This window comes from Bos javanicus, chromosome 2, assembly GCF_032452875.1.
Source record: "Bos javanicus breed banteng chromosome 2, ARS-OSU_banteng_1.0, whole genome shotgun sequence".
Lineage (NCBI taxonomy): Eukaryota > Metazoa > Chordata > Mammalia > Artiodactyla > Bovidae > Bos > Bos javanicus.
The window spans coordinates 95,251,467-95,274,509 of record NC_083869.1 but is presented as its reverse complement, the minus strand read 5'-3'; the positions used below and the strand labels follow the sequence as shown (position 1 = coordinate 95,274,509).

The 23,043-nt window shown below is 41.2% G+C and overlaps 1 pseudogene; it reads left to right on the top strand.

Moving 5' to 3' along the window:
• Window positions 1-22,328: 22,328 nt before the first annotated feature.
• Window positions 22,329-22,755, top strand: LOC133235712 (large ribosomal subunit protein uL14-like; annotated as a pseudogene).
• Window positions 22,756-23,043: the final 288 nt, after the last annotated feature.

Here is a 23,043-nt window from a genome sequence, read left to right as displayed (position 1 = left end):
GCATCAGGATCACCTGGAGTGCCTGTTAAAACACAGATTGCTGGGCACCACCTCAGAATTTATTATTTATGAGTTTGGAGTTGCAACCAACAACGTGCATTTCTAACAAGTTCTCAGGTGATGATGTTCTGCTCCTGGAGAACTATTCCCTTAGAACGGTAAACAACGGTTTACTGTTGTTACGGGTTGAAAGAACCATAGTGCTGGTAACCTACAAGATGAACAGGGCTGTAGTTTGATAGAGGTATGTCAAGGCAATGGATAGAGGCATGGACAGTGCAAAGGCTAACTGTGGGGGCTTTCTCGGGGGCTTTCTCAGGGGCTCTTGGGTGGCCGGGCTTGAGAACTGTTAGTGTGGAATGTCTGCAAGAAAGACATCAGAATGCCAGCTTTTGCTTTCCTCCTTCCACATAATATATGAATGCCTTTTGTTTCTAAATCGTCAGTTAGATAAAGAAAGTCACTTTACCATAATTTTTTTTTCCTTTTTGTATACATAAAGTACTTAAATAAAATATAATTTTAATCTCTCCTTTCTTCTTGGTGTATGTACATAAACGTTGCCCTTGCTAATTAGCAAATCCATTCCAGGTAGTAGACACCTTATACATCTCAGCAGGCAATTTAGTGCCTTAAGGAAAGGAAGATCTCAAGGGGGAAAAATGTGCATCATCAGTTCCTACCGCATGAAAGATGTATGTTGAAAAATCAAGGTCCATGCCCAAATGTGCAATGTATTTTTGTCTCAAATCCATTTTCAGCATAAGAAATATGGTCCCGACTAGATGGAGGATTTTTCTTCTCTTAAAAAATGTGATAGTTGCCAACTAGTGATGGAGTTTCCAGAATTCTTTTTCTGATACTTAACAGATGAATTTATTGGATGGAAAAGTTAGAGCAAATCCCAGTCTCTTTGGAAGGATGTCCAAACTCAGCAACAGTGATATCAGCTAAGTGTCACAGGGAAGCATGTACAAAAGGCAGGAAAAGAGTGGAGCAAGCATAAAACCACCAAAAAGGCAACAAGGTAGAGCATCTCCAACCTTGATGGAGTATTAGAGTCAGAGTGTGAGCCTCACCAGTTCATCAGCGCTGCTCGGTGGCTCATCAAGGTAACAATAACAGTGTTCAAGGTAACAACAGTGTTCTCACTGAAGTCATGATGCTCAAGACCACAGCACGTGGTCCTCTCTGTTCTCTACAAAGCCTGTGACAACTCTTATCCTCCACATTACAGGTTTCCTCTACCAAATGTTACAAACCAATCATTTCTGAAAGCACCAACAGCTTCAAGAGAAATCCCCCCTAATCAGGGACTGCCAATCTCTATATTTTGAAATGTTAGAATCGTTTGTAATGATGGGAGAATATAAGGAATTGAGCACAGAAATTCACACTCTTTCCTACTTTTAACTCTAAGCATTTGATCAATAGTTAGTGCCTTGCCCCAAGTTCTCTATACTGATTTCTGCCTCCCTAATAGAGTGACTCATTTACCAAATGTGCACATTTTCAGCCAGAATGACATCTATTTTAACAACATTTTATTTTGAGGTGTTTTTTTTTTTTTCCATGGAGAGTGAGCGAGCACCCTGTCAGTAGGATGTGTTTTTTAAGTTTCTCGAATGAGTCTCCCAAAGAACTCCAGAAGGTTCACAATAGCACAGATTTTCTGTGCATGTACAATTTATACTCTTTCTTTTCACTGAGGGATGTGCTAGACTGCTCTGACTTCATTGATTCAACAAACATGTCTGTGTACCTACCTTGTCCTGGGCACCGATCTTGGTGCTGTGCTTACTAAATGCATCAAGTCTATGGTCACCTTCAACTGTGGTCTCCCGTTTCCCTACTGGTTTCTTAAACCTGGCATCACACAATTAGAGTTCTGTTCTTTTGATTCAAAATAAACACAGGCTTTCTTCCTTGTGTAAAAAATGCAAGCAGTATTGAACAAGTAACATGGTCATTTAAACTTGTATACCATTAGCCCAGGAGTGTGAATACTTTCCAAGAAATAGATTTTTGATTAGGGAAGATGATTAGTCCAGGATCTAAAGGGTGGGAAGAAAAGCAAGCAAGTCTGGATGGAAGAAGAAGTCCATGTAATACTCATTTCACTTCTACCCTACTCAGGGCTTTAGTTGTGGTGCTCTATTTTTTATTTTTTGTCTATTGTCGAAATGTCTAGTCTTGCTTCACAAAGTATGGTCCCTTAGCAAATGCTATCAACATACCTGGGAGTACTGGTTCAGATTCACAGAATGCAAAGTATAACAGACAGGTGGAAAATCTATATGTGATTAACTGCCATCACCACCCCCATGAACCCAGCACTTTGCCAGTCCCTCCATTAAACATCTGTGGGATGTCTGCTATACCTGCCATTGCCAGGTACTGCACACACAGAATTAAACACATGTCCCTCCCCAGAGTTTATACTCTAGTGATGAAGATAGATTTGAAAAGTAGTCATTTCACTATTTTGTGATGAGTGTTAAAAAAAAAATAAGAATATGCCTGTATCACAGGACAAAGTTAGGGTACCAAGCCTAGTCTAGGGAAGGCTATGAGAGAAGACAAGTAGGAATGGGTTAGATGGAGGGGATAAAGGCCAAGTGAGAATATCACTTGAAGCAGAGGGAACAACACATATGAAGGTGTAGGGTGAGAATGGGTGTGAAATGATAAAAATATATTGGTCTCTGCCCCAGGTTCCTGCTAATGTTTGGTCTTTGACCCTACTTCCTCACACAGAGATCCTAAAGTCTTAGTAATTCCTAAGTTTTGGGGGTGAGAGGAGCATCTTATACAGGACTCCTAAATCCCTAAAAAATTCCTGGGTTCTAGGAGCATCTTTTGTTCTATAGAACAATTCTTACTAGGCTCCAAGATGGCAATTGGTCACCAGAAAGACCAATCATGACTAGAAGCTTGCAACTTTCAGCTCCATCTCCCATGTTCTGGGGAAAGAAAAGGGGCTAAAAATTGAATTAGTAATGGATTGAGCCTACATGATAAAGCCTCCATAAAAATCTGCAAAGTACAGGACAGGAGATGCTTCAACCCATTTAGAATATATCCATTGTATGCACAGAGAGATGTTTAGAACTTGACAATCATAATAAAACCACTTGGCAAAAAATCTACTCATAATTTTGAGGACTCAAAGAAGAAATTAAAAACTATTTTATTATATTAATGGGAAGGCTGTTAACTCTTTTCTTTCTAGTCCACACTACCTTTCTGTTTCCTTAGCCATCTGGAAGGCCTTCAGCATGTCCAGTGAAACTAACCTGTATTTCTAGAAAACTACAATAAAAATCCAGTTGAGTTCTGCTAGTCTGGCTCCAATGATGGACTGTTCTTCCTCCTACATTTCTTCTTCCTTCTGGCAATGTATGCCTTCCCTAAAAATGAAGGTGAATATTATTAGGTGAATGTAAAGTCTACAAAAAAGCATCAGCTTGTATCAGTACGTCTATTTTGTTGTTGTTCAGTCGCACAGTCGTGTCCAACTCTTTGCAACCCCATGGAGTGCAGCACGCCAGGTTTCCCTGTCCTTCACCAACTCCCAGAGTTTGCTCAAACTCATGTCTGTTGAGTTGGTGATGCCATCCAACCATCTCATCCTCTGTCATCCCCTTCTCCTCCTGCTTTCAATCTTTCCCAGCATCAGGGTCTTTTCCAATGAGTCAGCTCATTTCCAATGAGTCAGCTCATCAGGTGGCCAAAGGATTGGAGCTTCAGCTTCAGCAACAGTCCTTTCAATGAATATTCAGGGTTGATCTCCTTTAGGATTGCCTGGTTTGACCCTGCTGTCCAAGGGACTCTCAAGAGTCTTCTCCAACACCACAGTTTGAAGGCATCAATTCTTCAATGCTCTGCCTTTTTTATTGTCCAGCTCTCACATGTGTACATTGGGAGACAACAATCTCAACAGTTATTTTATTATTTTTAAATTTTCAATTGGAAGATAATTGCTTTACAGTGTTGTGTTGGTTTGTGCCATACATCAACATGAATCAGCCATAAATATACATGTGTCTCCTCTGTCTTGAACCTTCCTCCCACTCCCCACCCTATCCCACCCTCTAGGTCCTTACAGAGCACTGGGTTGAGCTCCCTGTGCTCAGCAACTTCCCACTAGCTGTCTATTTCACATATGGTGGCATGTATATTTCATGCTACTCTCTCAGTTCATCCCACCCTCCCCTCCCCTCACTGTGTCCACAGGTCTGTTCTCTGTGTCTACCTCTCTGTTTCTGCCCTGCAAAGAGGCTCATCAGTGCCATTTTTCTATATGTGTGTTATTATATAATATTTGTTTTTTTCTTTCTAAACAGTTATTTTAAAGGAAGGAATTTAATATTGACAATTGTACATTAGATAGAAAAGAATTGTTACCTGAAAGAAAGCTCACAAAGGTTCTCACTAACAACTGCAAGAAGCAGACATCACTCCTTCTTGTTTAAACGTAAACATAAATGAACATAAATACACATTTTTATTTTCTAAATGAAAGAGGTTGGAATAATTAAAACTTAGATGCCTGGAATAGGGGCTCTTCTGAGGTGGGAATGCTACTCAGCTAGTGCTGTGAGCATCGGAAACACTACAAACTATATTCAACACCAGCTGCTGGAATGAACTGCTGGGTAAAAACGCTTTCCTGGGTAACTCTCGAAAGACATGGAGCTGAAAGGAAGCCCACAGGAAGCCAACACGAAAAAGAAAGTCCATACTTCCTGCTCTAGCTTCATAGTCGATCCACTCTAGCACTTCCTACTGGCAAAGCCAAGCAAGAAATCAGGAGGCAAAGCAAAAGATGATCTGCAGAGTTCCAGTCTCAACATTAGAAAGAAATAGTTTAAAGTTGAGAATAGTTAACACCTCTACTGTTTGGTGGGGAAAAGGACGTCTTTAGTGAAAAGTGGACTGTGCCTCTGAATTTCAAATCTACATCAGTGTTTAAAAACATAGAAAAAATAAAACGTCAACTATAAGTACAACAGATTTTATGTTAGCCAGCCCTTGTACAGGCACAATAACTCATGATTTTCACTGAGATGGTGAATCTTTAAGCCAAATGTAGTAGATTTAATTATTGGTCCTAAGTGTTTTCTCCTTTATGATTGAATCATACAGCCACACCTCTGCCTGGCTTTATGGTGGGCAGAATGTACTCTTCTACCTCTTGACTTTGGGCTCTGACATGGGACTTGCTTCAGTCTGTGAGATTTTAGGGAATGTGACCAGGCTAGAAATGAACTTGTAAAATTGAACTTTTGTGCTTTGGTGCTTACCATGAGAGTAACATGCCCCAGTGTAGCTGCTGCCCTTTTAACCTTGGCCCCAGAAAGAGATAAATGAATTGTACCCTATGCTCTGGGTAACCACAGGTCCAAAAAAGACAGACACACGAGACAAACCTGAACTCAGCCAGAAGCCTGGAGTTCAGGCTAACCAGCCAAGCAACATGCAGCCTGCACACTCTCAATGTCAGAAGAAAATCTATTATGTTAAGTTCTTGCATTTTGGAACCTGTTATGCAGCACTGTTACGGCAATAGCTGACTCAAGCATTAGGTTTCCCAGGCTTCACTGATGTATCACTAGATCTAATCAGGAAGCAGAAAACACACTGATTATTTAATAAAAAGAGATTTCATAAAGAGAATTGGTTATACAGTTGATAGAAAAGGCCGAGAAAGTCAACCAGAGGACATTGAGACAATCTAGAGCTTGATAACAACAAGAAACTGCTTCTATCCACTAGGCTGCAAGGAAAACCAGGGAGATGAGGATCACTCAGTGGAAACTGAAACCTTGACAGGCTTCCTGGTGTTAACTGGAGCCAGAGAAGATACATGGCTACTGCCAGAGATGCCACCTAAGGCACAGAGAATTTAACAAGATATAAACAAGCCGGCCTTATTAAACGTTGAGATGATAATTTTTCTCCCCTTGCTTCTCTGAGTCCAAAACCTATTTGTTGATTTCAGTTCAGTTTAGTCAGTTAGTCGTGTCTGACTCTTTGCGACCCCCATTGACTGCAGCACACCAGGCCTCCCTGTCCATCACCAACTCCTGGAGTTCACTCAAACTCATGTCCATTGAGTCAGTGATGCCATCCAACCATCTCATCTTTTGTCATCCCCTTCTCCTCCCACCTTCAATCTTTCCCAGCATCAGGGTCTTTTCAAAGGAGTCAGCTCTTCGTATCAGGTGGCCAAAGTATTGGAGTTTCAGTTTCAATATCAGTCCTTCCAATGAATATTCAGAGTTGATTTACTTTAGGATGGACTGGTTGGATCTCCTTGCAGTCCAAGAGACTCTCAAGTGTTTTCTCCAACACCACAGTTTGAAAGCATCAATTCTTTGGCACTCAGCTTTCTTTTTAAAGTCCAACTCTCACATCCATACATGACCACTGGAAAAACCATAGCCTTGACTAGATGGACCTTTGTTGGTAAAGTAACGTCTCTGCTTTTTAATATGCTTTCTAGGTTGGTCATAGCTTTTCTTCCAAGGAGTAAGCGTCTTATTTTCATGGCTGCGATCACCATCTGCAGTGATTTTGGAGCCGAGAAAAATAAAGTCTGCCACTGTTTCCACTGTTTCCACTGTTTCCCATCTATTTGCCATAAAGTGATGGGATTGGATGCCATGATCTTAGTTTTCTGAATGTTGAGCTCCAAGCCAACATTTTAACTTTCCTTTTTCACTTTCATCAAGAGGCTCTTTCATTCTTCTTCCCTTTCTGCTGTAAAGGTGGTGTCATCTGCATATCTGAAGTTATTGATATTTCTCCTGGCAATCTTGATTCCAGCTTGTGCTTCATCCAGCCCAGCATTTTTCATAATGTACTCTGCACATAAATTAAATGAGCAGGGTGACAATATACAGCCTTGATGTACTCCTTTTCCTATTTGGAAGCAGTCTGTTATTCCATGTCCAGTTCTAACTGTTGCTTCCTGACCTGCATACAGATTTCTCAGGAGGCAGGTCAGTTGGTCTGGTATTCCTATCTCTTGAAGAATTTTCCAGTTTATTGTGTTCCACACAGTCAAAGGGTTTGGCATAGTCAATAAAGCAGAAATAGATGTTTTTCTGAAACTCCCTTGCTTTTTCTATGATCCAGCAGATGTTGGCAATTTGCTTTCTGGTTCCTCTGCCTTTTCTAAATCCAGCTTGAACATCTGGAAGTTCACGGTTCACATATTGCTGAAGCCTGGCGTGGAGAATTTTGAGCATTACTTTACTAGCATGTGAGATGAGTGCAATTGTGCGGTAATTTGGGCATTCTTTGGTATTGCTTTTCTTAGGGACTGGAATGAAAACTGACCTTTTCCAGTCCTGTGGCCACTGCTGAGTTTTCCAAATTTGCTGGCATATTGAGTGTAGCACTTTCACAGCATCATCTTTTAAGATTTGAAATAGCTCAACTGGAATTCCATCACCTCCACTAGCTTTGTTCATAGTGGTGCTTCCTAAGGGCCACTTGACGTCAGATTCCAGGATGTCTGGCTCTAGGTGAGTGATCACACCATCGTGATTATCTGGATTGTGAAGATCTTTTTTGTACAATTCATCTGTGTATTCTTGCCACCTCTTGTTAATATCTTCTTCTTCTGTTAGGTCAATACCATTTCTGTCCTTTATTGAGCCCATCTTTGCATGAAGTTTGTTGATATAGGGGTTTAAAAATTCTGATTAGTAAAACCATATTGAATAAGATAGCTAGGACTTGAGGCCAATATAGGCTTCCTAATAGTCTTCCCTCCCCCACTCACACACCCAAGAGCTCAGGTCTACAGAGCAGACACTTACCAACCACTCACCCCCAGCTGTATAAAGGATCCTGGCCTGCCTCATCCTCTTTGAATGCAGCCATCCTATTAGTAGAGACAAAGTGAAGGAGGCCACCAGTGCATACCACCCTTCACACATTAACTCCACCCAACAGCAGACCACAGAGCACCCAACCCTCACCATCACACTGCATGGAGGCACACCATGCATCTCTTTGTGGGGAGAAGCCAGAAAAGGGAGAAACAACAACAACAACAAAAAAATCTTCTTCCTTTGCCTTAAACAGGCCAGGAAATGTCCAGTTTATTGGCCAGGAAGAGGCAAGAGGGAGAGAAGGTTTCCGCCATAGGTCCACACCCTCCATAAAACTCCTTCCAGCCACTCCAGTCAATGAGGAGGATTTGGCTTTGGGTGTACAGTGTGCTGCCTTTAGCTGTGTCCACAGAGGCTGCCCCGACAAGGCACTGGAGTGTGCTGTGGAGTGGAGGCCGTGGAAAAGATGTCAGTGGCTGCCTGAGCCTAGGTGGACCCAGCCAAGAGAAGTTGGAACAGGAAAATCAAGAGAAAATAAACACCAGTTGATCAAAGAGCAGATGTCTAGGGACTCTAGTCATTTCCTATATGGTTAACTGGAATTTAGGGTTTGGAAATAAAGTCCTTTCTCCCCCTTTTTGATAGATAAGAGAGTGGATCTTCACAATATTCAAAAGGGAGCAGCTGCCTGTTTTGGCAACCCTTTAGAGGAAAAGAGTGAATATGTGAGGTATTACTGCAAGAATATGAGGGAGAAATTTGAGTAGACAGCCAAGAAAGTGAAGAGTGGAGAACAGTAAATTTAGGAGCTCTCCATATGATGTGGTTTCTCAAAGATGATGTATTAAAAAAAAAAAAAAAAGCAGGGAGCAAAGAGAGAGGGGTAGAAATGAAAGGCTTGGAACCGTGAGCATCAAATTGAGGACAAACTTTCCTGAGAGACATTTAAAATGTAATCTGAGAAACAAGCCTAAGACCCAGAAAGGGCAGTTTATCTGGAGCTTGAAATGGAAAGAATCACAAGGAGATTCCCCTACTATATCAGACTCTCAATGGACCGAGAAATCTGCTGTGCTAATAGCTATGAACCAATTGCTTTGCATGAGATCCAGGCTAGTGCAAATGACTTTGTCAAACTTCAATTTCCCATTTTAAACACAGACCAAGTAATTTCAAGGTGTATATAGCCTATTAAGTTGACTCATTGCAAAGAAGCCAAGTGAGTTTATACTCACAAGGGTTTTCTCCTACAATTCTGAGAAAGACTGAATTAGCCACTTCAGACACATGCTCTTCCCTCTTTGCCCTTCTCACCTTCAGGCTGCACTTTGCCTCCTGTCATCGCTCAGTTCTGGAGTATGCTGTGTTACCCTTATCTGGCATATCTACCAATAGATTCGATGTAGCTACAGAGAATTAATTGTTGATATAAATTTAAAAGTTTCTGTGACTTTCGATAACTGTTCTAGACTTAAGCTGACTACTTATCACACTTGGATAAGAGCTGTGCCAATTCTTAGATAATCAAGTGGTGTATTTTGCTGAAAGCAACCCTAAAAATTGCCATTTGGACTTGAAATTAAAACTAAATCAAATCCCAGCTGATAAAAGCAACAATCGTTAAAAGGCATTAACATTGAACTATGGCTAAGGAATCATTTAATCAAGCCTTACATATCTGAATTTCTAAATGATAACATCTGATAGCAGGAGGAACTCAGCCCGGTGCTCTCTGATGACCTAGATGGGTGGGATGGGGGTGGGGGAGTGATGGGAGGGGAGCTCTAGAGGGAGGGGATATATGTATGCATATAGCTGATTCATGCTGTTGTACAGCAGAAACTAACACAACATTGTGAAGCAATCATCCTCCAATTAAAAATAAATACATTTTTAAAAATGATAACATCTGAAATAGATTGTCCTCTGCTCCTCAGTCAGATGGAGGGATAGAGAGGCAGGCTGGTCAAAATATTCTGGACTGTCTTCTGGAAGCAATGGAAAGAAACTACAATTTAAAGTGTCTTCCAAATGCTATACACTTTGCACACTGGTTTTTGTACTCTTTATCTCATTGTATCATTGGTGTCACTACTTTTATTTTAAAAATACAGAAATTTAAAATCAAAGAGTTTGTCATTCATTCAAGTTCATACAGCTGTTATGTGGTGCGTCCAGGATGTGTGTTCCAGGCTATGTAACTCTAAATCTATTTGCATTTTGTTTTTCAGAAGTTAGTTCTTAAACATTGTTCTGACGGATTTCTTTTCTCTTTAAGACACAACTCCTGGTCTCATCTCATCGAACCTCCCAGGAAAAAGTCACCACCCACTCAAAGAAGAGATACTTCTCACAGATGTAAAAAACAAACTTAGTTTACTGGGGGGGGGGGGGGGGGAAGGGTGGGGAGGGATAAACTGGGAGATTGGGACTGACATATACATACCATTATATATAAAACTGACTCGATAGACGTGAGCCTGAGTGAACTCCCGGAGTTAGTGATGGACAGGGAGGCCTGGCGTGCTGTGATTCATGGGGTCGCAAAGAGTCGGACACGACTGAGCGACTGATCTGATCTGATCCGAATAAGACTGATAAATAGATAAAGAAGGCTGAGCACTGAAGAACTGATACTTTCAAATTGTGGTGCTGGAGAAGACTCTTGAGAATCCCTTGGACAGCAAAGAGATCAAATCAGTCAATCCTAAAGGAAATCAACTCTGAATATTCATTGGAGGGACTGATGCTGAAGTTGAAATCCCACTACTCTGGCCACCTGATGTGAAGAGACGACTCATTGGAAAAGACCCTGATGCTGGGAAAGATTGAGGGCAGGAGAAGGGGGTGACAGAGGATGAGATGGTTGAATGGCATCACTAACTCCATGAACATGAGTCTGAGCAAAATCCAGGAGACAGTGAAGAACAGGAAGGCCTGGAGTACTGCAGTCCATAGGGTCGCAAAGAGTCAGAGATGACTTAGCAGCTGAACAACAACATCTATATAGCACAGGGAGCTCTACTCAGTACTCTATAGTGACCTATATGGGAAAAGAATCCAGAATGGAGTAGATATATGTATATGTATAACTGATTTTCCTTGCTGTACAGCAGAAGCTAACCCAACACCACAAATCAACTATACTCTAATAAAAAAACAAAAACAAAAACTGAAACAAGATTTCTGCAAGCCAGGAAGAATTCAATTAAGTCCAAAGTGTCTAAGACACTAAAATAGGTGTTGAGGACAGGGAACAGAGAATTAGGAACACAAATACAAATATGACATGGTTCTAGCCCTTTGTCTCAATTGTTCTTCTTATGAAGTCTTTTCTGCACCTCCCTTCCCAGAATCTACTTTTCTACAGTATCTATAGTGAGGTCCTCACTGTCCTGGGACATCTTCTCCCATAGCATCTATAATGTTTCATTGCACTTTGAACCTATTAAACAAAGGAGAACCCAGCAATTGATCCTCCTTAGGCAGGAGGAGAGAAAAAAATTGCAAATGAAGTTAACACATTATTCTCCCTACATCTGAGTGTCAGCTCCTTCAGGACAGGAAACGTCACTGTACTGAATGTCTAGTACACAGTCTGGAACACTGTCAGGGTTCAGCATGAACGAGAATGAACCAAAATGAATGACTTCAGTAATTCAATCTAGTAGTCTAAAGAAATAAACAACTAAGAAACAGGGCAGATTAAACAAAGGACCAACTCAACAGATAAGATTTTTCCAAATGGAAGTGTGCTGCTGAAAAAATATATGCTAAAACAAGCCCCGCAAAGTTGAAATATCAGAGAGAAGAATCCATAAAACATGCAGTATAACATTATCTTTTACCTTTTTCTTGTCTTCTGAAAGCATCTTGTAAAGATCATAATTTATTCTGCCCCAGTGTTCCATAATCACAAACCACAGGCAAGGTACACAGTGTTCACTGTAAAAATATTTGTATTTGAATCTCTTCCCCCTCAGCTCATCTTCTGTTACCCAGCTTCACATCTCCTGATGCTGCATCTGGGAATGCTGCATGAAAGGAATCAGACACTTTATTGTATTCATGGAAATATTAATGGCCTGGTAGGTCAGACAGTAAAGAACCTGCCTGCAAAGTGGGAGACCCAAGGTTGACCCCTGGGTCAGGTAGATCCCCTGGAGAAGGGCATTATTCTTGCCTGGAGAATCCCAAGGACAGAGGAGCCTGGTGGGCCCCAGTCCATAGGTTCACAAAGACGCAAACACAACTGAGTGACTAACACTCTCACTTTCTATTTATCGAGTACCTCCTATGGGTCAGGCACCCAGCATCTTCACAGTTCAGTTCAGTTCAGTAGCTCCGTCGTGTCTGATTCTTTGCGACCCCATGGGTTACAGCACACCAGGCTTCCCTGTCCATTACCAGCTTCTGAAACTTGCTCAAACTCATGTCCATCAAATCAGTGATGCCATCCAACCATCTCATCCTCTGTTGTCCCCTTCTCCTCCTGCCTTCAATCTTGCCCAGCATCAAGGTCTTTTCCAATGAGTCAGTTCTTCGCATCAGGTGGCCGAAGTTTCAGCTTCAGCACCAGTCCTTCCAATGAATATTCAGGACTGATTTCCTTTAGGATTGACTGGTTTGATCTCCTTGCAGTTCAAGGGACTCTCAAGAGTCTTCTCCGACACCACAATTCAAAAGCATCTGGGTGTCAACTTACAGCCTTGACGTATTCCTTTCCCAATTTGGAACCAGTCTGCTGTTCCATGTCCGGTTCTAACTATTGCTTCCTAACCTGCATACAAATTTCTCAGGAGACATGTAGGGTGGTCTGGTATTCCCGTCTCTTTAAGAATTTTCCACAGCTCGTTGTGATCCACACAGTCAAAGGCTTTGGCCTAGTCAATAAAGCAGAAATAGATGTTTTTTTGGAATTCACTTGCTTTCTCAATGATCCAACGGATATTGGCAATTTGCTCTTTGGTTCCTCTGCCTTTTCTAAATCCAGCGTGAACATCTGGAAGTTCGTGGTTCACATACTGTTGAAGCCTGGCTTGGAGAATTTTGAACATTACTAGCATGTGAGATGAGTGCAATTGTGTGGTAGTTTGAACATTCTTTGGCATTGCCTTTCTTTGGGATTGGAATGAAAACTGACCTTTTCCAGTTCTATGGCCACTGCTGAGATTTCCAAATTTGCTGACATATTGAGTGCGGCAATCATGATGATTTCACAGCATCATCTTTTAGAATTTGAAATAGCTCAACTAGAATTCCATCACCTCCACTAGCTTTGTAGTGATGTTTTGTAAGGCCCACTTGACTTCACATTCCAGGATGTCTGGCTCTAGGTGAGTGATCACATGATCGTGGTTATCTGGGTCATGAAGATCTTTTTTTTCATCTTCAGAACAACCCTAAATACACGGGCATCAGATTTCCTTTTACAGATGGTGATTTCCAAAACCAGGTTAAGTAATTTCCCCCCAAACTCCACAGTAACAGGAAGCAGAGTGAAGAAGTGAATTTTAGTTTTTCTGACTTCAGGGCCAGGGCACTTAAAGACCCACCTGATCAATGGCCTTAGAATTAATTTTTCAGGAAGTAAAGGATATTAAACACCAACTCAAATTCTTCATTCTCAGAGAAAAGGGATCCTCCTTGTAGTGGGTTCTGCTGCTCTAAACTGCCCTTTTGAGGAGAAGTGGCAACTCTGATATACAGTTTCAGCCCAGTTCATCTGCCTTCAGGAACAACATTTGTCCATAGATACAGTTGAGAAGATGGGGCTGAAATGAAGTGTCGCTTTGCTTTGGAAGGCCATATTCTGTGTCAGAGAAAAAGGTCTTATATTTTGCACTGAGTCCACAGCAGGCTCAGGAGGAAGCGTTTTCCCCTCTCACAGTTGCAAATGCTCTACCCAAATGCAGGCATGTAAATAACCAGAATAACTAGAGTCAAACTCAAGCCTCCAGGGAGGGAATTCATAAGCACTGTGCAAAGTGGTTTATAAATGTCATGTTATTATTTCTTAAAATGGGTTAGGCAGGTGTTTATCCATGCTTTTTTATAGACCAAAATGATTCTGCATTCTCAAATCTTTCTCCCGTAGACTGGAAATGGTTACAGGCTGTCTCCAAAGGAGAAAATGAATGCGTAAAAGCACATGGTGTGTTAGAGCTGGCAGGAGCCTCAGAGTTCAGCTCACCCAGCCATCATCGCCGTGGCCAGGAGAGCTGGTGACTTGCCTCGGGACACATCCTGGACGCATCAATAGATGAGCTCGGCCGGAAACCCAGCTCTGCTGCTCTCAATCCAGGATGACTTTTATCACACCCCGGGGGGAAGCACTGTTAATTCAGGGAAGCAAGAGTCAGTGTGTCATAGACTGACTTGGAATGCTAATGCAAAGTCAATATGCCATGATGTTTTTTAAAAGAGTGTGTGTAAAGATTTTTACATAAACAATGCAAGGTGATTTTTTAAAAATATAGATAAGGAAAATATGAATGGATGGGGAAAAACAATCGTCTTACCACCAGAGACAGTCACTGATTAAACCTTGGTATCCGTGCCTCCGGACGTTTCTATGCTTGTGTGTGCTTATAAAGTGATTCGCTTACACACATGGGACCAGGCTATAAACATTCTTTGATAACCAGCTTAGTAGCGTATTTCAGACATCTCTCCAAGCGGATGTATCTTCATTTATGTTATTTTTTATGGCTGACTAGCAGTCCCTGGCATGACTACATAATTTATTAAGCCAGTTCCCTAAGGTAAGACTCTGACATTTTTTCACTAACAAAAGCAACAAAACATGATAACTAAATGGCCTCAACCCCCTGCCAGGGCTGTTTCCTCAGGGCTGTGTCTGCATAGACAAGTTACTAACCTCCCAGCCACTTCCTCTACCGGCCATCACGCCTCTCTCGCAGGGGATGTGTGCTATCTTAGTGGAGGGAACACAGCCAACACATTAGTCTCTTTAGTTCTTATTATTCAGTTGTATGGAATGTTATTATTAACAAAAATCTTTTTTAAAATTTATTTTATTGAGGTGTAATTGAATTACAATGCAGTGCTGAATTCTGCTGTACAGCACAGTGATTCAGTTACGCTTATACTTACAGTCCTTTTTATATTCTTTTCCATGATGGTTTGTCATAGAATATAGAATACAATTCCTGTGCTATGCAGTAGGACCTTGTTGTTTATCCATCCTATATATAATAGTTTGCATCTGCTAATTCCAAACTCCCAGTCTTTCCCTCCCTCACCTCCCCCATCTCTTGCCAACCACAAATCTATTTTTTATGTCTGTAACTGCTTTTGTTTCATAGATACGTTCATTTCTGCTATATTTTAGATTCCAAATGGAAGTGATATCATATGATATTTGTCTTTTTTTTTTTTTTACTTATTTCACTTAGTATAATATCTCTAGGTCCCTCTTTGGTGCTGCAAATGGCATTATTTCATTTTTTTATGGCTGAGCAGTATCCTATTGTATAATATATATGTACCGCATCTTTATCCATTCATCTGTCGATGGACATTTAGGTTGTTACCATGTCTTGGCTATTGTGAACAGTGCTGGTATGAACATTGGGTGCATGTATCCATTTGTCTGGATATATGCCTAGGAGAGGGATTGCTAGATCATATGAAAACTCTAGTTTTTTGAAGAACCTTCATACTGTTTTCCACAGTGGCTACACAAATTTACATTCCCACCAACAATGTAGGAGGGTTATAAAAATCTTTCTAGCTAGATTTTTGTTCATACTCTCAATTATTTCCTGAGAGTAAGTCCTAGAAATTGCGTGGCTAAATAAAAAAATATTAATAGATTTTTGCATTTAGTGCCAATTGCCCTCTTAAAAGATTGTACCTATTTACTTTTCTGTGGAAAAAAAAAAGTGCTCATTACCTTACATCTTTTCCACAGCAGTCATTATGATTTTTTAAAAATAATTTTTACCAAATTTAGTGGTTATAAATCTAGATCATTACTGTTTCAGTTTTATTTCTTTGTGTGTTGAGAAGTTAAACAGTTTCCATCTGTATTTTGGACATTACATCTCTCTTCCTTTCCTTCTCTCTCCTTTTTTGTTTCCTTCATTTAACTTGTCTCTAACACAATTTGATCTCTCTGAAATTGGTCATAAGTTTCAATTAGCAGCTGCTTTAGCCCTTCAGATAAGAAAAAAAAAAAAAAAGTCCACTGGACTGTTATAAACACCATGAGGACAGAGATGTGGACTGTTTTCCTTCCTGCTATCAATCTTCATAATGCTTGGTTGTGAAATGTTCCCAGTAAACCCTGATGGAATGGCTGAATGAATGGATGCCTGGATGATGGGTGGAAGACCGTAAGAATTATTCCCTAGAGCAGCCTGCAGCAACTGTTATGGCCTAGGTGCCAGGTGTTCCAAGCCTTCCCTTCATTCATTTAAAGAATGATACCCAAGCTGGAGTCACCCCTCTCACTACCAGAAACTCCTTCCCATCCCTTTGGGAGAGTTATCTTGTTATGAGACCACATATATCATCAAGCACACAAGCAACTCAGATTCAGTTTACCTGAGGAGGAGAGCCTGAGTAAGCAGTAAGTATTCATCAGATAGCTGATCTTACCTTTCATGTTCATCAATAAATCTATATTGTGAGTCTACCAAGTGAAGAAACAAGGGCCCAAGGAGAAACAAATATAGGAAGCCCATGGAGGTGGGGACAAGCTGTGAAGCTGTCTTCATCCTCAAGGACAGGAGTCCATCCAGGTGTTACAAGAGCCAGTAGGTAAGTAACTGTGGTAACGCAGCTGAAAAATGATGGAACACAACCTTGATCTTAAGGGGGCAGTTACTCCACTGCTCTAGCCCATTGCTGCTGTACCAAGAATGTGGGTGTAGAGTTGCCAGAATCTGGAATGTGGTGTGAAATAGCCTGATTGAATGTTGGTTTAATTTTGCAACCATTATGTAGGGCCAACAAAATGTTAGATCTGTCACTTGTTGGCAGCCTACACCCAGGAAACTGTTCAACTTCAGCTTCTTCAGTGTCAGGGCATAGACTTGGATTACCGTGATATTAAATGGTTTGCCTTGGAAATGAACAGAGATCATTCTGTCATTTTTGAGATTGCATCCAAGTACTGCATTTTGGACTCTTTTGTTGACTATGATGACTACTCCATTTCTTCTAAGGGATTCCTGCCCACAGTAGTACACATAATGGTCATCTGAGTTAAATTCACCCATTCCAGTCCTTTTTAGTTCGCTGATTCCTAGGATGTCAACATTCACTCTTGCCATCTCCTGTTTGACCACTTCCAGTTTGCCTTGATTCATGGACCTGACATTCCAGGTTCCTGTGCAATATTGCTCTTTACAGCATTGGACCTTGCTTCTATCATGTCACATCCACAACTGGATGTTGTTTTTGCTTTGGCTCCATCCCTTCATTCTTTCCAGAGTTATTTCTCCATTGATCTCCAGTAGCATATGCCAAAGCCTTTGACTGTGTGGATCACGATAAACTGGAAAATTCTGAAAGAGATGGGAATACCAGACCACCTGACTTGCCTTTTACGAAACCTGTTTGCAGGTCAAGAAGCAACAGTTAGAATTGGACATGGAACAACAGACTGGTTCCAAATAGGAAAAGGAGTATGTCAAGGCTGTATATTGTCACCCTGCTCATTTAATTTATATACAGAGTACATCATGAGAAATGCTGGGCTGAAGAAAGCACAAGCTGGAATCAAGATTGCCAGGAGAAACATCAATAACGTCAGATATGCAGATGTTACCACCCTTATGGCAGAAACTGAAGAAGAACTAAAGAGCCTCTTGATGAAAGTGAAAGAGGAGAGTGAAAACACTGGCTTAACGCTCAACATTCAGAAAACTAAGATCATGGCACTCGGTCCCAACATTTCATGGCAAATAGATGGGGAAACAGTGGAAACTGTGGCTGACTTTATTTTGGGGGGCTCCAAGATCATTGCAGATGGTGATTGCAGCCATGAAATTAAAAAATGCTTACTCCTTGGCAGGAAAATTATGACCAGCCTAGACAGTATATTAAAAAGCAGAGACATTACTTTGTCAACAAAGGTCCGTCTAGTCAAGGCTATGGTTTTTCCAGTGGTTGTATGGATGTGAGATTTGGACTATAAAGAAAGCTGAGCACAGAAGAATTGATGCTTTTGAACTGTGGTGTTGGAGAAGATTCTTGAGGGTCCCTTGGACTGCAAGGAGATCCAACCAGTCCATCCTAAAGGAAATCAGTTCTGGGTGTTCATTGGAAGGACTGATGTTGAAGCAGAAACTCCAATATTTTGGTCACCTGATGCAAAGAGCTGACTCATTTGAAAACACCCTCATGCTGGGAAAGATTGAAGGCAGGAGGAGAAGGGGACGACAGAGCATGAGATGGTTAGATGGCAGCACCAACTCAATGGACACGGGTTTGTGTGAACTCTGGGAGTTGGTAATGGGCAGGGAGGCCTGGCGTGCTGCAGTTCATAGGGTTGCAGAAGGTTGGACACGACTGAGAGACTGAACTGAACTGACTGACTGACCCAGGAAACTGACAACTCAGAAAATAAAGCAGCCATGGTACAAATGAGGGGTGCAGGTGGTAAAGAGAAGAGGTCACCAGGGAAGGAGGAGTGCTTATGGGAGAGGCAGCTGAAGGCAGAGGAAGGCAGGAACCTCATTTTGTAGGACAGATGTTCAGATAGGTTGAAAGGACCATTGAATGAATCCCTCAGTCTTTCAAAAGCTATAACCAACAAAGAACTGGTGTGCAGGGCATGGATGCTAAGTTAGGCAGAATTTGTTAGGCCAAGTGGATCTATAACTATTGTGAATATAGGATTTGGCAAATTCAGTTAGACCTTACAGGGCTACAGTTTGGGGAAGTTGGCAAGCCTCAGTCTCCGCAGGATGGAAAATCCTCTCCAACCTCCACCGAATCACAGGTGCACCTCTTACCCTATTTTTTCACCCTGAAAGTCACCCAGGATACTGCCAATTTTGGACACCCACAGGCAGGGATGCCATGGCAGCCTCAACCAGCCTCACAAGAATCAGAAGACTCGCGAGCCTGACATTGCAGAATTTATACCAGGAGGCTCCCATTTTAAAAGCTGCTGCCCATCCTCTTCCCCTTTAAACAGCAAACTCGTGTATGATGTTCCATTTTTTTGGCTTGAAAATGCTCCAGCTGAGTACTTGCATGGTTACCATGGCAACTATCAGGTAGCATCGTCTTGTGCCTGAAGCTGAGACTGCCAGCAAGAAAGCCAATACAGTAGTATATTGTTTCTTCCTGGACTAATCTTTTAAACTGTAGCCTATAGAGTTCCCATAATATATTCAATCAGAAGCTTGAGTGGTTTATTGAATTTAATGTGTCATGGCTCTCCTTTGACGGTGCAATCCATTCAGCAGTCGGCCTTTATTTTGAATTTTCTCCTTGGCAGTGAAAAGTGCAGAGCTTACTGTGGTGCACGTTTTGTGATTTCGGAGACTTTAAGAAAGAAAATGGATTTGTACACACAGACACTGTCTTTTGAATCTCACACTAGTTGAAGAATTATTTATCTTATTTTGACTGGACCCAGGTGGGCTATTTGCCAAACATCTGATTTCTAGATATCGTATATATCACCAGGGAAGAGCTAATATATTTCTGTGATTGGTGAACCCTCTAAGGAGACGAGAAGTAAAAGTCAGCTGGTTCAGTCAAACAGTGGCTGTCAATTCCAAGTCCTCCAGGGTGTTCCCTCCATCCATTTCCTAAGAGAGAGGCCACATTCCCCACCTCCCCACCCCAGCCTCCTGGGTGTGAGAGACAGGTAAGGTAAGCAGAGGGTGTGACCACACTTACTGTGGAAGGGCCAGCATAATAAGACATCATGATTGGAAGTGCTCTTTGGGGTCAAAAACATGAGAGGTTCCATCGTTCCAGAAACTTTCAGAGTAGATGAGAAACTAGGCTAGAAGATTTAATGAGTTGCTGTGCACTTGTGCTCAGACCTTTAAAAGTCTGACAGAATTGTGTGTAAACACTGGAATCACTTTTTGTGTTATGCTTCTTTGAGTGTGAAACAACTCAGCATGGGATTGGACTGCATGGACATAGCTTGGTACATATTACAATTTTTTAATTGAAATTTTAAATGTTTCTAGTAAGTTAATAGTGTTATCAAACTGCTGTGCCTAGTCGCTCAATTGTGTCCGACCCTTTGCGGTCCCACGGACTGTAGCCCACCAGGCTTCTCTGTCATGGGGATTCTCCAGGTAAGAATATTGGAGTAGGTTGCCATTCCCTTCTCCAGGGGATCTTCCCAACCCAGGAATCAAACCTGCATCGCCTGCTTTGCAGGCAGATTCTTTACCATCTGAGCCACCAGGGGAGCCCATCAAACTACTGACTAAATACAGTATACTAATGCATATATATGGAATTTAGAAAGATGGTAACGATAACCCTGTATACGAGACAGCAAAAGAGACACTGATGTATAGAACAGTCTTATGGACTCTGTGCGAGAGGGTGGGAAGATAAAATTTTAGTTTTTAAATTAATAAAAAAAAAATAATAAAAAAAAAATAAAATCTTTACTATTAGGATTTCATTCAGTGAATGTTAGCTGAACACCCACACTGTTTTAATTTTTTTTTAACTGAGAGGCACAAACACCTCCATCATTGATCCAAGCATGAAACTTTTTGGTAGTTTATTATTTACTTACTTACTAATACCTTATGAACTCCCGTGCACCCATCATTCTCTAGTCACAGTTCTAGGTGTTGTGGGAAGTACAGAGATGAAGGAAACAGGTCACACCTTTCAAGATGTGAAATTTGATGTGATAAGTGTGATAATTTGGTGTGATAGGCTGATAGCGGCTTCCAAAGACTATGTCCAAATCCTACTCCTAGGAACCTACGACTATCATTTCATTTAGAAAAAAATAAAGTCTTTGCAAATATAATTATGATAAGGATCTAAAAATGCGTAGATAACTGAATTCTCTATTGTTGTTAATGTTCAGTCTCTAAGTTGTGTCCAACTCTTTGTGACTCCGTGGACTACAGCACGCCTGTCTTCCCTGTCCTCCACTGTCTCACGGAATTTGCTCAAATTCATTTCCATCGAGTCAGTGATGCTGTCTAACCATCTCATCCTCTGGCGCTCTCTTCTCCTTTTGCCTTCAATCTTTCCCAGCATCAGGGTGTTTTCCAACAAGTTGGACATTCACATCAGGTGGTCAAAGTACTGGAGCATCAGCACCATTCCTTCCAATGAATATTCAGGATTGATTTCCTTTAGGATGGACTGGTTTGAACTCTTTGCAGTCCAAGTGACTCTCAAGAGTCTTCTCCAGCACTGCAATTCCAAACCATCAATTATTCAGCACTCAGCTTATTTTATGATCCAAATCTCACATCTGTACATGACTACTGGAAAAACCATAGCTTTGACTATACATACCTTTGTCAGCAAAGTGATATCTCTGCTTTTTAATAAGCTAAGTTTGTCATAGTTTTTCTTCCAAGGAGCAAGCGTCTTTTAATTTCATGGATGCTGTGCTCATCCGCAGTAATTTTGGAGCCCAAGAAAATAAAGTCTGTCACTGTTTCCACTAGAATTCTCTGAGTGAACCCTAAATATCATCAGAGAGAGACGGAGCTTTGTCTCACCCAAACAGAAGATAAGGCACTGTGAAGACAGAGGCATAAATTTGAGTGATGTCAGTACAAGCCCAATGAACACCAAGAAATCCCAGCAGACATCAGAGGTTGGAAGAGGCATGGAGAAAATTCTCCTCTAGAACCTCCAGCAGAAGTATCGCCCTACTGCTACCTTGGCTTCAGACTTCTGGGCTCCAGAACTGTGGGAGAATATATTTCTATTGTTTCAAGCCAGCATGGTTGTGATAATCTGTCACAGCACCTACAGGAAAGTAATACATTTGGTATGATATGTGAGGCATGCATATGAGCAGCTCTAAGGGCAACAACTATAATAACTAGCATTTACCAAACACCTCTACGCTAAGCATTTTATGTGCGTTATTTCTTTAGTTCTCCAAACAATACTATGGGGCAGGGACCGTAATCACCTCCATTTTATATATGAGGTAATTGAGTCTCAATGTGTTAGAAAACCATCCCAAAGTCTTAGATCGAATTAGGGACATTCAAGAGATTCAAACACTAAATACTGAAAAATATATCAATTCACCCCCAAGGTAATGAAAACATACTCACACAACTTGATCTCTAAAGTACAGATCATCTATGTGTGTTGAAATCAAGGATGCTTCTTTTTAGACTTTCTGATAGAAAAATTCTGATTTGTTTAACAGAAGCCTCACTTTTCTCTACCATTTGGGCCTTTATACTGGTACTCTAAGCCATACTGCATCTACCCAATAGGAAAATTGCTGCGTTTTATCTCTTTCTGGCATTCAAGATGTCAAAGTAGGGACATGGTAACTCCTCTGGTGCAAAATTCCAGATTTCCTTGTCTCTTCCAGTTGGAGCCATGACCAACCATGCTGGCAACACAGGAGCCAAAAATTTGTATATCATCTCTGTGAAAGAGAACAAGAGATGACTAAATAGACTTCCTGCTGCTGGTGTGGGTGAGATGGAGATAGCCACAGTGAATAAAAGCCAACCAGAGTTCAGAAAGAAGGTACATCCAGCAGTGGTAATTCAACAATGAAAGTCATACTGGAGAAAAGACAGTGTGTTTCTTTATTTTGAAGATGACATAGGAATCATACACAGTAAACAATAAGGGAGAAATGAAAGGTTCTGCTGTCACAGGACCAGACGCTGAGGAGTGTGCAGACTTGTGGCCCAAGATTGCATCCAGCACTGACAGCGCTGCATGATTCTTCAGTGTATTTGTAAAAAAAAAAAAAAAAAAAAAATTAAAATTAAAAATGATTTGCTCCCTGCCCACACCCAACCAAAAAGACAAGAAAAGAAAATAGCTATGTTTGTCTAACACAAAAATGTGTAAAATACCTTCAGGAAATATGGAATCAACCAGTTTTGCTGAAGCAAAGCTGTTTATATCAGAGTTATAAGAAAGGAAAGCAGAATTTTGTTCCAAGCCCAAAGACTGCAGAGAACAAGGGGAATCAGACCTGGACTTGATCCAGTCAGAAGTTGGTGGA